This window comes from Schistocerca cancellata, chromosome 3 (genome assembly GCF_023864275.1).
Source record: "Schistocerca cancellata isolate TAMUIC-IGC-003103 chromosome 3, iqSchCanc2.1, whole genome shotgun sequence".
Classification (NCBI taxonomy): domain Eukaryota; kingdom Metazoa; phylum Arthropoda; class Insecta; order Orthoptera; family Acrididae; genus Schistocerca; species Schistocerca cancellata.
The window spans coordinates 292440248-292457802 of NC_064628.1; positions in this window are offsets into that span (position 1 = coordinate 292440248).

Sequence of the window (17555 nt, forward strand, 5' to 3'; positions counted from 1 at the left end):
CCTTATCACCAGCCACTACACGACCCTGGCTCAGTGGCTTTGCACAGCTTCATGCTCTGCATTAGCACGCCTCTCTCCTCAGTCCAAATCCCATTCACGCCTCTGCCAGCCTGGTATCTCCCTACACTAAAACACCATCGCAGAGGCTTTACAACTGTATTGCAATAGCACACCAGCATCGAATGATGCAAAGCCGCTGTACCAGGGAGACGTATTTGTTAGCACATCTGCCTGGCGAGCAGGACACCTGGTTTCGAATCCCAGTCTTGGTACAAATTTTCATTCGTCGCTTCAGTCTGCATATACACATCATGAGTGTTTGAGACTTGAAAAGGTGTCTGAAACCATATATTTTTGATTACTATATTTACTAGTACTCGATATAAAGCGCACTGTACTGAAGTACAGTGTGTTGACGTGACTCAACAGAATACAGTAAGTGACGACAATTTGTAACACAGTTTCATTTGATTTTCCAATATTACGGAACTGTATCGCAGAAAATAACGCAAGATTCGTTTCAGCAATTCGGAAAGAAATTTGTGACTAACGTAACGTATCAGTAATATGACACTTCATAATCGGTTACAATTCAGTGATCATCGCCCTCAGAGTTCTTAGTCACGAACGTAAATTACGAGGTCCGACTTCAACAGAAGAATAATCAGGCTAGGACCAATCCTACCGTCGGAGCTCTGGCATACCGAACGGGTTAAAATGGTTTACAGAACTGTTATATCCACGGACGTACATGACGCGACTACGATTGCGAATAGGGGCTTACAGATGCCGTGTAGATCTCATTTCTTTTCCAAGTACAGACGTCAGTAGCTAATTATGTAGCGACGAGTCTTTCTGGCTGTTGACGAAAGTTACATTTATTTGCATTGAGGGTCAGCTGACAGTCCCTGCATCAATCTCTCATCCTCTGCAGATCGTGCTACATTTGGATACAATTTTTTGCGTGATGGCTGGGTGTTGTGTGCTGTCCTTAGGTTAGTTAGGTTTAAGTAGTTCTAAGTTCTAGGGGACTTATGACCACAGCAGTTGAGTCCCATAGTGCTCAGAGCCATTTGAACAATTTTTTGGCGTTTATCTGAAAACAGTTTCCCGAACTTTCTGACATCAGTTAGATCACACATATATGTTGCAAACAGTAAGTGTCCTGGAACACTATGTTGGTGTAAGCTAAAGTTATTTTTACAGCTCACTATTTCACCTCATTGAGAAAGACGTGTGGCTCAGTGAATAATTCTGATACGTATCACCCTGGTAGTGAGATTTTAACGTGAAAAGTGGGAAGTTACACAGTTCTCCCGTGTCCACATTGCACTATAGTTCAGCTTATAACAGGCTCTGTTCTTTATTTCGCCTTCGGCAGCCAACAGCCATTTAGCCAGCCAAAAGGTAAATGATGTAGGAAATTTTACAATAGATTTTGGTAATTTAAAGGAAAATATGGAAGAGCATTATAACAAAATTAACCATTGACAATGATGATGATACCCATAAAGGTTCGGTAACTCAGCTCAAAGATTGGAGGAAGGCATTGGGATACCACTTCCAATACGACCATGTCCAGTAAAGCTATGGTGTTAGAGTCAACCTTAGGATTGATAGATTTATTTATTTTTAAGAACGACGTGATAAACGCTAAATAGTCATGAGTCCAGTCGCAAAATTGGTCAGCTGTTCTCTACTATCGCATTTGTTGCCTACGGAACAGAACCGATCTACACTTTTGGACATTAAATTTGCAACGCCATGAAAACAGTATGCAACAAACATAAAGTTATCGCGGATTATGCTACATGTTGAATGTACAAATTACTAGCATTTCAGCACAACAGTGTGTGGTAGGCAGAAGTAACGCAGTCTGCATTACGTATATAAGGAAACATCACACAGCGGGTTTCGCATCTGAATGTCGGTTGTTCGTGACACGATGATCTTTCACCACGTGTAAGTAGCAGAAACGTGAATCAGCACGTATGGGATTTCTAGAGTGGCAACGTCGTAGCCTGTCGAGACGGCGGTTTATCGTTACGCGATATTACAGCTCGCGTTGCTTGGTTCCCACGACTGCGAAATTCGAATCAATGGGTTCGGGAAGGCTATAGCGTTATCCAGGCTATCATGGTCCCGTGTGACTAGCACCCGAGAGGACATTCTTCCTTCGCCGTGCAGGTTCGTAGTGTCACCTCACGTACACCGAGTCACTAAATGAGCTAGTGTGCAGCATGTACAGTACAACGACGCCTGCAGCACCAGCACGGGTCGTCAGCACGGCGGCAGTTGTTGCGGCTTCCCTTGATACGGCAGCAGGGAGAGCCGCGCCGACAGTGAAGATCCCAACGAAAACACTGGATACGACGTCGTTTTTCCAGAATGCTTGTACAGCGTGCAGCATCATGATGACTTATCTGTGTGTGAAGGCTCCGAGGAAAATTAAGGTCGCCTGATGGCACTCGTGATTCTCAAGCAGGCCCACCGTGTGTCTTGATGGTATGGGGTACTGCTGGGTACACAACATGGTCAACTCTGGTTCACGTAGCCATGCCATACCTTTGACGTTTCAGGGGTGTTATGTTTCTGTTGTGTACATAGTTCCGCGTAGTCAGCGCGTACACAACTTTCCCATTAGAGCGCGCCCCGCTGAGCACAACAGCGCAGGCGCTGCGCTCGTCCGTATCCGCACTACGAGATGGCGCTGTCTTAGAGACGGACCAAATTCTGCTTCCGCCGATCCACGTATTAATATGTCACGCAGCCAATGAGATTGCTGCTAACGTAGAACCTTTTCTCCTCGCGGATCACACTCGCGCAGTGATACCCGAGCGCTCGAGGTATTATAACGAGTGTACAGACCTCCGATTAGTCAGTCTGCATTTGTCTGCACCAGTCTGCATTAGTCTGTAGTCAAGTTTCAGTCTGCGCCTGGTAAGATTACCATATTCCTGTACATAGCCATGAAGAGAAATGTTTAGACACTTTTCAGAATGAGATTTTCACTCTGCAGGGGAGTGTGCGCTGATATGAAACTTCCTGTCAGATTAAAACTGTGTGCCCGACCGAGACTCGAACTCGGGACCTTTGCCTTTCGCGGGCAAGTGCTCTACCATCTGAGCGACCGAAGCACGACTCACGCCCGGTCATCACAGCTTTACTTCTGCCAGTTTCATATCAGCGCACACTCCGCTGTAGAGTGAAACATCCCCCAGGCTGTGGCTAAGCCATGTCTCCGCAATATCCTTTCTTTCAGGAGTGCTAGTTCTGCAAGGTTCGCAGGAGAGCTTCTGTAAGGTTTGGAAGGTAGGAGACGAGATACTGGCAGAAGTGAAGCTGTGAGACCGGGCGTGAGTCGTGCTTCGGTAGCTCAGATGGTAGAGCACTTGCCCGCGAAAGGCAAAGGTCCCGAGTTCGAGTCTCGGTCTGGCACACAGTTTTAATCTGCCAGGAAGTTTTATAGACACTTTGTCAAGTATCACAAGTATCAGAGATATGTGAGAATAAGATTAACGTACCAAGACCAAAGGAACTTCAGATTGTCAGTTGTAAATTGCATCCAGAATCAAGTTACGTAATGAGCATATTTTTTATTATTTTAATAAATGTGTGTGAAAATTAATAAAGTTCTGTTTAAAGTTGGTCACCGTCAATGCTTCTCTAAGCGTGCAAGTGGCATTTCTATCATCTGACCTAACGGCAGAAGATAAACACGCCACGATAATACCACGAGACATATTGCTGACACTCGCCTACTTCGTTAGAGCGACAAGTCAAATAATCTGATGGTGTGTGTACCGAAGGTCTTACAGTACGCACACCACAGTTTCAACGAGACAACGCAAGACAACATGTTCTGCACCCTGTGGTAACATATCGAACCTGTATACAGTTAATGTCAGACTGTTGCCCTGCCCAGTGCATCCTCAAGATCTGTCACCCATTTCAAAACACCCAGTCATTGTTGCCGAGACTGCGATTCGTGAACTCAGCACAGAGTTGAAGCAGCAAGGAATGACACACCTCTGTCTGTCATCCAAGCTCGGTCTGATACGATGCCCAGCCGCGTCAGAGCTGTTGTTGCTGGCAGCGCTGCGCACTTAATTTCACACCCAGTAAACGTGGAATAAGTAAAATGTCATCACTTGCTGTCCTTCCTGGTACTGATGTTCTTGTGACCGACGGTTTATATGGAAAGGCGGAAGTCTGGAATCCACTCCTCTGCTGCCGCTTCACACGTCGCTACGTTTTGCAGACACGAAATGCTGCCAGGTCGGCGAGAATGGTAGAGGCAGTTAAAGCGGGCTCAGCCCCACTGTGTGTGGGGAGGCCGCGTGCTGGAGAGTGTAAGGCGACACGCGGGGGCGTGCCGACACGCGAGCGGCGCCCCAGCTCGGGTGACAGCAGCGCACCCGCCGTGTGCTGCCGATTCGCCGCCAGCGCGACACACCGCTTATCTCTCGCGCCGCAGCGACCGCCGATCTGGCCGCGTCAGTGCGGTACAGCTGCCGCTGTAATAACCGGTGCTCCGTGCGGCCGTCCTAGACTGCCTCCTCTGCTGTCTTGTCAGGTCATGACCCTCACTCTTACATGTGCCGGGTGATCAAAAAGTCAGTATAAATTTGAAAACTGAATAAATCACGGAATAATGTAGATAGAGAGCTACAAAGTGACACACACGCTTGGAATGACATGGGGTTTTATTAGAACCAAAAAAATACAAAAGTTCCAAAAATGTCCGACAAATGGCGCTTCATCTGATCAGAATAACAATAATTGGCCGCAGCTCGTGGTCTTGCGGTAGCGTTCTCGCCTCCCACGCCCGGGTTCCCGGGTTCGATTCCCGGCGGGGTCAGGGATTTTCTCTGCCTCGTGATGACTGGGTGTTGTGTGCTGTCCTTAGGTTAGTTAGGTTTAAGTAGTTCTAAGTTCTAGGGGACTGATAACCATAGCTGTTAAGTCCCATAGTGCTCAGAGCCATTTTTGCCATTTAACAATAATTAGCATAACAAAGTAAGACAAACCAAATATGACGTTCTTTACAGGAAATGCTCACAAGGGAACCTCCCCATCGCACCCCCCTCATATTTAGTTATAAGTTGGCACAGTGGATAGGCCTTGAAAAACTGAACATAGATTGATCGAGAAAACAGGAGGAAATAGTGTGGAACTACGAAAAAAATTAGTAAAATATACAAACTGAGTAGTCCATGTGCAAGATAGGCAACATCATGGAGTAAATGTGCTCAGGATCGTAGTGGTCCCGTGGTTAGCGTGAGTAGTTGCGGAACGAGAGGTCCTTGGTTCAAGTCTTCCCTCGACTGAAAATTTTACTTTCTTTATTTTCGCAAAGTTATGATCTGTCCATTCATTCATTGACGTCTCCGTTACTGTAATAAGTTTAGTGTCTGTGTTTTGCGACCGCACCGCAAAACCGTGCGATTAGTAGACGTAAGGACGTGCCTCTCCAATGGGAACCGAAAACATTTGATCACAAGGTCATAGCTCAACCGATTCCTCCATAGGAAAACACGTCTGATATATTCAATACGACACTGGTGACGGCATGTGCGTCACATGACAGGAATATGTTGTCGACCCACCTAACTTGTACACTTAGCGAATGGGTAAAAAGATTCTTCTACCTTGCCCGATTTAGGTTTTCTTGTGGATGTGATAATCACTCCCAAAAAAGTGATGAAAACATAAGAGTTTGTCACATAAACTGAAAATAAAAAATTAAACTTTTCACTCGAGGGAAGACCTGAACCTAGGACCTCTCATTCCGTAGCTGCTCTCGCTAACCACGGGACCACGGCGCTCCCTGCCTACCATTCTCCTTGATGTGCCTATTTTCGCATGGACTACTCAGTTTGTATATTTTACTAATTTTTTTCATAGTTCCACACAACATCTTCCTGTTTTCTCGATTGATCTGTGTTCAGTTTTTCAAGGCCTATCCACTGTGACAACTTGTAACTAAATCTAAGGGGGGTGCGATGGGGAGGTTCCCTTGTCAGTATGTCCACCATCATTCCTCAACAATAGCTGTAGTCGAGGAATAATGTTGTGAACAGCACTGTAAAGAATGTCCGGAGTTATGGTGAGGCATTGGCGTCGGATGTTGTCTTTCAGCATCCCTAGAGATGTCGGTCGATCACGATACACTTGCGACTTCAGGTAACCCCAAAGCCAATAATCGCACGACTGAGATCTGGGGACCTGGTAGGCCAAGCCTGACGAAAGTGGCGGCTGAGCACACGATCATCACCAAACGACGCGCGCAAGAGATCTTTCACGCGTCTAGCAATACGGAGTGGATCTAATAAAACCCCATGTCATTCCAAGCATGTGTGCCAATTTTTACCTCTCAATCTGCATTATTACGTGGTTTATTAAGTTTTCAAATTTATACTGACTTTTTGATCACCCGGTACATCAGGTATGTCCTCCGCTTATTACACTCTCGGCTACTCCTACAACTTTTCTTCACAGTTTCCACTATTGTCCGGACATTTTTACTGCTTATGCGTCCTGTAGGCGTCACTACTAAGTAAGGCGTATATTTGTGTCCGAAATCAATTAAAAAAACGAACTAATAAACAAGTAAAAAGAAAGAAATGAAATATCGTAGACACAGTGTGCGTGATATACCTTCTTATCGAAGACTGTTACACGTTCCGGCTGATCGTTACTCTGTTTACAGACGGCTTTGTAGTCCATTTTCTCTTACGCTGGTGAGCCGAAACATTGTGACCATTGCCCACTGCGAGATGGAACGCCGCTTATTGGTGTTGCGGTACGTAACGTCGCACAGTGGGCCAACTATCTTCGAAACCTGGAGATTATGGAAAATTGGATGTAAAGTCCTACAAATCTGAATTCTTTTTATATTTTGAGGGCCGTTGATTACTAGTCCGATGTCGGAATTACAAAATTCAGAATGACGTCTGCACTGTGGCGGATCAAAAATTATAAATTTAGTGGATCCGAGTAAAACTTTGGGCATAAGGTATTTTGAGGTTAATAACGAATTGTTTTATTCTATATTTTACACTTTCCAATCGAAATCGTAGTGACTTCCGTCGCTTGCGTCATTATCGCCAGCAGACGGGTCGCAGTCGGTTTGCCCGCTCGGAGATGCTTCAAAAAGCAGAGCTTTTACCTCACGTGGCTTCTTCCTCAATTGACATTTTCTGGAAGCTCGGAATGCGTGCATCCGGCGATAGGAGGAGGCCGACGGAATAGTCTTGCATCATTTTCTCATGGCAGTATTTGCGCGTAAAATCTCCTTAGTAACACCAGATATCCTTATTCCTAGTTTACTGTGTATCTTTAGATATCTGAAACGGACTGCCTACACGCCCTCAGACAATTTTATCTGTACAGCCGCGACCTGCCATTCAGTACCTGCTAACCATACAGTTTGCATAAAGTCAAATATTTGCCTACTTGTGTAGGGTTCTGCATAGGAAGTACATGAGGGAAACGAAAGCATTTAATATATTGATCAAAGAGCTATCCCCAATACATTGTTTGTTGTTTGATTTTCAATTCAATAATTAAGCAATTCTTTAATCGATTCTTAATTTATTTATTAATTATTGTGCTTTATTGCAGAGTATTGTGCGTGACTGCGCAATAATTGTATACTGTATGACAGCGTCGCATGGTATCAAACTGACCGTCCACTAAAAACGTGCAGATACGCGCACGCAAATGCATTTGAACTCGTTAACTACACTGTTGGTCGGCCAGAGTGGCCGAGCGGTTCTAGGCGCTACAGTCTGGAACCGAGCGACCGCTACGGTCACAGGTTCGAATCTTACTAATGTATTCCAGTAGTTCGCGTAATGAAAATTTTCGTTAGGTAAATGGTTAATGAAATGTATAGTTCACTGTTAGGATTTTTTTTAGTCAGGGCCATTCTTTTGAATTAATCATTTAAAGTCAGGCTATCTTTTTTTGAGTAGTCAGATTGCGTTGCGCTAGAATATTGTGGGGTCAGTGTTGACATGATAAGAATAAGTAAAGATTTAAAGCAGGCTCAGTGCTTTCAGTTTTACTCAGCTGTTTCAGAATTAAATAACGCAGAAGCTTCAACTTCCCATTTCATTCAGCAATAGAAGCAGAAAAGAATTTTAATAAAGAAGTTTCAAAAGACTTTCGTGGACGACGGTTTGAGTCGGACGAGGAAGTGCAAGAGTGGGTGCAGCTGTGGATCCGTCAGCGGCCGACCGCGTCCTACAAGACAAGGACTGATCGTCTCGTCCCCCAGTGGCATAAGTATCTTGACGCGTGTGGTGACTACTTTTGGATGGAACCATTCCACGGTCGCGTATATAGGTGACTTGAAGATGGTAGCTTAACCCAAGCTGGTCGGCTGTGAATATATACACATTACAACAGCCTTTTGGCTGCATAATGCTGTTCTTTAAGCTCCTATTCTTACTGGAAGATTGATTTTCTGGAGACTACTCTCTGGTCTTAATATTTCTACTTCTCAGCCGGCCGCTGGTGGCCGAGCGGTTCTAGGCGCTTCAGTCTGGAACCGCGCAACCGCTACGATCGCAGGTTCGAATCCTGCCTCGGGCATGGAAGTGTGTGTGATGTCCGTAGGTTATTTAGGTTTAAGTAGTTCTAAGTTCTAGGGGACTGATGACCTCAGATGTCCCATAGTGCTCAGAGCCATTTGAACCATCTACTTCTCACACTGTTAACTCTGAAGCTGTTCATAGTCTCGCTAAAGAAATCTCTATTCTTTGTTGTATCCCACATACACTTACCCTCTACGCCCTACTTTATTTTTTAAATTAGTCTCTTTTAACCACTTTATGCTGGTTAATAACCTTCACTTCCATATGGGACAGATTCGTTCGTTTATTTCAGGGCTTAACAACTGGCCGGTTTTGAGCGCGAGTACTCGCGTCTGCTCAGGTACGTGCTCACGAGCAGGTGCAAGGTCGTGGAGTAAGGAGGGAGGGGAGGGAGGGGAAATGCGCGCGCACGTTTGAACAGGGCCGCAGCGTTCCTATTGAATTCGCGCCGACTGTGTAACGTTTAAAGTACTACGATCAGCTCTAACAGTCACTTCGCAGGTTAAGAATCATGTCAAGTCGCCGTTGTGTAACCCCAACCATGCTTTCGCAGTTCAACCCCCATTGGGAGGAATTGTATCTGTTTACAGTAAAAGATAATGTTGCAAAATGTTTAGTACGTCACACAACGCTGAATTCTATTAGGAAATTTAATTTGCAGCGACATTATATGTCGTACCACGTGAAAGACTACGGAAATGGAAAATGTGATGGACCAGATCGTGCACAGGAAGTTATTAAACTTAAAAGGAAGCTATCCGAAGAAGATCTTGACGACGAAGAAAAATCAACTGAGGCAGCTCTCAGAGTGAGTTACAAAATTGCTTTGTTTTTAGCAAAATCCCTGCGCCCCTTCACTGATGGCGATTTAATAAAAGAATGTTTGGTAGTTGCAGCGGAACATTTGTGTCCATCTCAAGTTGAACAGTTTCGGATTGTGCCATTATCTAACATGACGATTATGCGTCGCATACAGGACATGGCAGACGACGTCCAGAGCCAGCTTGCAAATATCTGTAAAGATTTTATGGCGTATTCTCTAGCTCTAGACGAAAGTGTTGATATCACTGGAACAGCGCAGCTTGCCATATTTATTAGAGGTGTTAATAGAGATCTTCAGGTGAGGGAGGAGCTCCTCGATATAGTAGCCATGAAGAACACTACAACCGGAGGTGATATTTTAAGTAGTGTTGAAAATATAGGATTGTCGTGGAATTCTTTAGTTTCAGTGTCTACAGACGGTGCACCAGCGATGACAGGGAACAAATCAGGTTTCATTGCGCTGTTGAAGGAGAAAATGAAAAAAACTGACAGTGCCAAATGAAGTAAGGGGCGTTCACTGTGTGATCCACCAGGAAAACTTATGTGCGAAGAGTATCACTCTAAAAAATGTGATGAGTGTTGTTGTTCGTACAACCAATTATATAAGGAAGCATGGGCTACAACACAGGCAATTTAAAAGCTTTCTTGAGGATGTAGAAAGCCAGTATGGTAGCCTGCTTATTACAGCGAGGTCCGCTGGCTTAGTCGTGGCGAATTATTAAATCGATTTTTTTCCCTATTAGATGAGATAAATATGTTCATGGAAATAAATAACATGTGTGTTCCTGAATTGAAAGAGCCTTCATGGAAATGTGATCTCGCGTTCTTAGCAGATTTAACTAGCCATCTGAATGCTTTGAACATTTCGCTGCAAGGTAAAGATCTGCTAATTACTCATTTCATAGATCGAATACGAGCTTTTAAAATGAAATTGACACTTTGGGTGAGTCAGCTGGAAACAGGAAATCTAGCTCATTTCCCTAAATTATCATCCATGCAAGATGTTCACAAAGACTGAACGTTATTCACATAGTTTAGTTGCCCTTAAGGAAGAATTTGATCAACGCTTTCAAGATCTGACAGCACTAGACAGTGATTTTGATCTAGTCTCCTCTCCATATTCAGCGAATATTGAAGAGATCCGTCCTGAGCTGCAACTAGAACTTATTGACCTGCGGTGTGACAGAGAATACAGAGACAAATTTCAGAACAAGAAAAACATTTTGGAATTCTGCAGACACTACCCTCAGGATGGATTTCCTCGTTTGCGCAAACTGGCGGCTACAATAATATCAATGTTCGGTTCCACGTATGTTTGTGAACAACTGTTCTCTGGAATGAAATGTAACAAGACGCGCCTGAGAAACGCATTGTCTGATCGAAATTTAAACTGCACGCTGCGCCTACAGTGCACAAGAACAATTACTCCGAACATAGACGCAATTGTAAAGGGCAAAAAGTACAAGATAACTGAGAATCCCACACTTCAGTGACACATTTTATTGTGTAACAGTTCAAAAATTAATACGAATGTAGAGGCATACACTAAGCTAATAAAATTATGTGGCACGTGTACATTCTCCTTTGTTTCATTTGTCGCAGTAATAATTCGTGAGTGATATCCCTGCAGGTGGCCGCGGATTTACATTGACTGGCGGCAGCTGTTGTGTGCCCCACGAGACTCTCCCCACTCTCCGCTCTGGTCAGGTAGTGGGGGTAGCGTGCTCGCGCTGGCTGCTCACAGCTTGCTCCGCGAGCACGTATGTTGTGAAGCCCTGGTTTATTTGATACTCTTGTTCTTTTAAGTGTTCCGTTTGGGAGTACTGGACAGATTTTTTGTCTTTCTATGGGACTATGAATGTTATAGAATTCCAGATCATTTCTCTTTGTGAGCAGAACGTCAGTTGTAACAAAGAGCACCAAGTCGATACATTATTAACGCAGAAAGAACCAAGGTGTTGAAGGGGAAGCAAAACTTCATGTAACCACGTGAGGCTGGTGTGGAGCTGAGACTGAATGAGGTGGGTACTGAGTGAAGACGTTCTGGGGGGGGGGGGGGGGGGGGGGGGGGACGTCGTGTTCGGCTGAGTCACAGGCAGCGCCATCAGCGCGAAGGAACGCGGGCGGCGTCCGGGCTACCTGGCTAGCCGTAGGCAGGTGAACCGGCGGCAGGTCAGGTTCCAGCTCTGCACGGACTGTAAACGCAGATTCACAGTCGACGTCACGGGTGCAGCGTAGCCATCGAATCGTGGTGTTTTCATTCTAGACAGAACTTAAACGCTTTCTTTAGTTCACTCCCGAACAGATTAGACTAGGTTACGAGAGACTAAGTAGGCTGTTTAGTTTTTTATGTTGGTAACGCCATGTAGCGCTCTATATGAAAATCACTGACTGTGCTGTGTGTGTGGCTGGTTTGCATTGTTGGAATTAGCTATTGTAGTGTTGGGCAGTTGGATGTTAACAGCGCGCAGCGTTGCGCAGTTGGAGGTGAGCCGCCAGCAGTGGTGGATGTGGGGAGAGAGATGGCAGAATTTTGAGAGCGGACGATCTGGACGTGTGTCCAACAGAGACAGTAAATTTGTAAGACTGGATGTCATGAACTGCTATATATATTATGACTTTTGAACACTATCAAGGTAAATACATAGTTTGTTCTCTATCAAAATCTTTCATTTGCTAACTATGCCTATCAGTAGTTAGTACCTTCATTAGTTAGAATATTTTATCTAGCTGGCAGTATTGGCGCTGACTGTATCGTAGTAGTTCGAGTAACGAAGGTTTTTGTGAGGTAAGTGATTCATGAAAGGTATAGGTTATTATTAGTAAGGGCCATTCTTTTGTAGGGATTTTTGAAAGTCAGATTGCTTTGCGCTAAAAATATTGTGTGTCAGTTTTAGCACAGTCATTTATAATTTTTCTAAGGGGACGATTCAAGACTACTAGGGATACAGAGTAGGAATGCACAACGTGTTAAAAAAAAAAAAGAAAAAAATGTCGAATACTTTGAGAAGTACCCATCGAAACAAGAGAAATAAGTTCAATAAGCAAGGGTGAGGAAATGTGTTTATAGGAAGGGTTGCGTGACGCTTGGTTGCGGCACAGTCCTTGCATTAGTGCTCCGTCAAATGTGTCGGCAGGGTATTATGACGTCTTACTCATAGTATTCTACCTACCATTCGGTGGTCTGTAGTCAGTCGTGTTGTAGGCTACGTTCGCTTCCTTCGTGTTTTCGCCGAGCGGCTCTAGGCGCTTCAGTCCGGAACCGCACTGCTGCTACGGTCGCAGGTTCGAGTCCTGCCTCGGGCATGGATGTGTGTGATGTCCTTAGGTTAGTTAGGTTTAAGTAGTTCTAAGTCTAGCGGACTGATGACCTCAGATGTTAAGTCCCATAGTCCTTAGAGCCATTTGAACCTTTGGGCTTGTGTGCCCTATTGTACAGTACTGTCAATCCTGCGTACGTATAATGGTGTTTAACCTTTTACCAAAGGCGGATTCACATATGTGTTTACTGTTATTGCGCTGTTTGTACGTACAAATTGTGTATTCCTTTTACATTTTCTCTCTTGCAACATTTGTTAGCAATGGAAGCCCACTACTCCACAAGTGAAATGGCGGACTGATATTCTGCTGTGGTTTAGCAAATTGACGGAGTCTGCGAGCCCGTGCTGAAAAATATCCACAGCGCAGAGTGCCCTCTGATAAGCTGCTCGACAGACTTTTCTAGTGTCTGAGGGACACAGGTACACTTGCATCTCTGAAGACTGACAGCGGAAGGACCCCACACAGTGTGCACGCCTGACATTAGGCTATAGCTCGCGCAGATTACGGTGGACGATGCACAGTGACCAGCTTTCGTTCAGAGCGCTGGGAGAGTTCATTCGTTTGTTCGGAAGTGGGGACCGACAGTGTTTGCCACCTTTTGGCCGGTCAGCGATGACTAAATCTAGGCGCACATCCTGCAATCTTTCTGAAACGATTGTACAGAAGCTATTCGGTAAAAAAATTTCATTTTTGTTTTACTTATAGCTTTAAATGTCAGGTTCATGATGGTGTGCGTTTGATGCATACGTTGTTGCGTATGAAGTTTAGCTAACATATTGAATTTTTCTTAAGACTTGGGTAGAGGTATCAATCTGTCACCAATCTCGAGAAAACTGATCTGAGGTAGCACACTCAGCATGCCAGCCGTAAAGCCAGAGCGAAATATCCACAACGATCCTCATATTTCAGATATCGAAATGAAATTTTGGCAAATGATAGCATGCAATGTGGAAAGTATTTTACCATATAGTTATGTAAAATTTCATTACCTACTGTGTTATTCGAGTAACTACAGACTTTTATGGTGAAAAGAGTGATTTTTAAGGGCCATCGATAGCTGGCAAAACTAGAGATGCTATGGGTCTGGAATAACGTATGTGAAGACACTAAAAGTTTTTTTGTACCAAGGATGTGCCTTTCAATAAGCTTTCGACTTTACTTTTCCGTAGTTCCTCACTTAATAAACTTAATAAACCAATGCTCCAGAATTCTCTTGTAGTTGTGTCTGCACAACATGGAGGTGAGACAGACAGTTGTGTTTGGCAAAATAAGCAAATTTTGACATGGAAACCAGAGAGATGTGTAGGTTTTACTGAAAATTCACGACTGACGACGCTTCTCTGAAAGTTACAATTGCTTTTCGGCGGAATTCTTTTTAGATATTAACGAAAGCAGAGGTGGCCATTGGCCTTGCCGGAGTGGTAACTCGGGTTCCCGTCAGATCACTGAAGTTCAGCACTGTCAGGCTGGGCTGGCACTGGATGGCAAGCGGGGTGCACTCAGCCGTTGGGAGGCAAACTGAGGAGCTGCTTTATTGAGAAGTAGCGGCTCCGGTCTCGTAAACTGACACACGGCCTGGAGAGCGGTGTGCTGACCACACGCCCCTCCATATTGGCATCCGCTGACGCCTGTGGTCTGAGGATGACACGGTGGCCGGTCGGTACCACTGGGTCCGCCAGGGCCTGTGGACAGAGTTTACGTTTACGAAAGCAGAGGTGACAGCAGATCTTTTTGAATGATCACCATGCAGCTGTGGGCGTCGAGGGACCCCACTTAATATTTACAATAAATGTGAGCGTAGGCTTCAGTTTAGAGTGGCACTTCCCCTCCACCGCTCAACATTTCCCATACAGCCCTCTGAGTGACCCCCAACCATTGCTGCTCTCCCCACGCTTCCCCAGCCGACTGTGCACCTAGCGGCCACGGCATTTTGCGGGCACTATACGTTTGGTGGAAGAAACCCCTAGGACCATTGTGTGACAATTAGCAGCAGCAGCAGCAGCAGCAGAAGGCGTCTCTCTCACTCTTATCAGGGGTGGGGGGAGGGTACTTCATGAACAGTTGCTCTAGCCATATCATCTACAGCACGTTCAGGCCCTAAGGCCACAGGATCTTCATGGCAGATAGCGATTCTCTCAGTGGCTGCTGTAGAAGTGTACTGCAGAGCCACTGTTCACATCCAAGATTTTATTTACCGATGGGCAGGGTTAATAAGAGATGGCGTTATGAATTTCGCTAACCAGCTTGTATGGGCAGATGTAAATCCCCAAGCAATTTAGGAAAGAAGGCGTCAACACCGATTGTCAGTCAACGTATGGACAAGCGTGTTTGGCTTTAACACGCGCACACCGGGAAGACTAGCCACACTAGGCCAAAACGGGTACGCTCCGAGCCGTCCACGGTGACCGAACGGTTCCAGTCGCTTCAGTCCGGAACCGCGCGACTGCTACGGTCGCAGGTTCGAATCCTCCCTCGGGCATGTATGTGTGTGTTGTCCTTAGGTTAGTTAGGTTTAAGTAGTTCTAAGGTCTAGGGGACTGATGACCTCAGATGTTAAGTCCCATAGTGCTCAGAGCCATTTGAACCTTTTGGTACGCTCCGACACGTGCGCCGTCCTCTCCAAGTGTCAACCAGAAACCTCTGCCCGACTGTCACCTCCCCCGTTCCTCCGCCGGACAGCGCTCACCCCTGACACCCGAAGATGGTGCTCGAGTTCGGCTCGTACCGAGTATCGACCTCGCCACACGGCTCAACTATAAGTATGGAGAAGATCGGAGAGGACTAGTGTGTAAAGTCTGTTGTGGCTACGAATGCTTGATCTGGCAAAGACAAAAAAAAAAAATCAAAAAAAATCTAGGGCTTTCAGCCACCTCAAGTTGTTAATTATTTAAGAGTTGTCGGCCGACTTCTGTTGGGCCATTGGTCATTGCTCACTGTCGTGTGGAGGCTGTTTGTATCCTAAGGATGAGTACTGAATGTGGGACGAACGTGCATTTCAGCTCCCGTTGCTTCAATGAGCGCTGCCATCTACGAGACGTAGCACATCGATTTTTCTTTTGCTCGCCAGTGCCGCCAAATTCATACAGTTGTTGCTTTTTATCCAACCACTGCGCCCAAATACCGGCAGCGCCAGTGGAATCAGTGTCCGCAGCCAGGCAGCGTTGTGGGCGGGGCCTCCAATCCGCAGTGCCGGCGCGCCGTGCCGAGAAGCCCTCTAACACCTGCACGGGATCGATGCGGCCCGCGAGTCTTGCGTAACAGCGCCACTCCGGCTGCCGTGAGTCTGGTGCGGGCCGTCCTTCCCAGGGCTGGGACGCCGTGGGAGCGCCGGGCCGGCGTCCCACGCCACGCCACGCCGGGCTACGCACACCTGCCGGCCTTGCCGCCTAGACCTTGCTCTTTTCCGCGCCAGCTTCCGTGCCAAAGTCTTAACAACGGAATCGTTCCTCTACCGTATGGCTGAACTTAGCTGCCGCCAACGAGGCCCAACGCACGTCTGGTCCGGAAGTGGCGTCCACTTTTCAAAACATTTTGTGTGTCCTATTTGGACTGTCAGCCGTTTCGCAGTACAGGGTGGTCGGAAATTTTCCCGTTACAGACTTCTAGGGCTTGTAGAGGGGAGTGAGTACATCGTATTTTGAATGGGAACCCATGTCCGGAAACGTCACCCAACGAGACTACAGAGCATCAAAGTTATAGGCGCGGGCGTCTGTAAACGTACCTATACACGGGGTCATTCTGTGATGATGTTACAGACTTTCTAGGATGATGGAGAACGATAAATGTATTAATTTGAAGTAAGGATCCCTGTACCGGAAGCGAACGAGTCGAAAGCCATAAACGAAAACCGTTCTGATGCCTCTGACCGTTGAATACATGTACCGGTTCTTGTGTTGCGAAGAGTGTAGGGTTCGTAACTTTCGGAGGTGGTAGTACGGACAAAAACAAGAAAAAATTTTCAGTAAACGTGGGCTCTAAAATGCATTCCTGAGGAGCTATGACCATTCGTTTATGTTGACTAACGTCAAACACATCTCCTCTATTGAGCAAGTGTTCGTAGGTGTTAAGGTACGCACTTTAGAGCCCACGTTTACTGAACATTTTTTCTTGTTTTTGTCCATACTACCACCCCTGAAAGTTAGCAAACCTACACTCTTCGCAACACAAGAACCGGTACATGTATTCAACTGTCAGAGGTATCAGAACGGTTTTCGTTTATGACTTTCGACTCGTTCGTTTGCGGTACAGGGATCCTTACTTCAAATTAATACATTTATCGTTCTCCATCATCCTAGAAAGTCTGTGACATCATCACGGAATCATAACCCCGTGTATACGTACATTTACAGACGCCCGCGCCTGTAACATTGACGCTCTGTAGTCTCGCTGGATAACGTTTCCGGACATGGGTTCCTGTTCAAAATACGATGTACTCACTCCCTTCTACAAGTCTGTAACGAGAATTTCATACCACCCTGTATGTCAAAGATAAAAGCGGTCCCGGGCAATAACACGCACACTGACTCATAGAAAAACATTTTGCTTAAAATCAGAAAACACTTTTAAAAACTGTAATTTACGACGTATGATCAAAAGTATTCGGACATCACTAAGGAATGCGGAACTAAACACTAGATGTCACGAGAGGCTGATCCGCCAGTATAAAAGGAGGGGAGGGGGAAGTATTGTGTTGTCAGTATAGAAGGTGTTACAGCAAAACGGGTCGGTCAGCAGAGCTCAATGCCTTCGAATAGAGACTAGGCATTGAAAGTCACCTGAGTAACAGAACCGTGAGGTGCGTTTCAACCC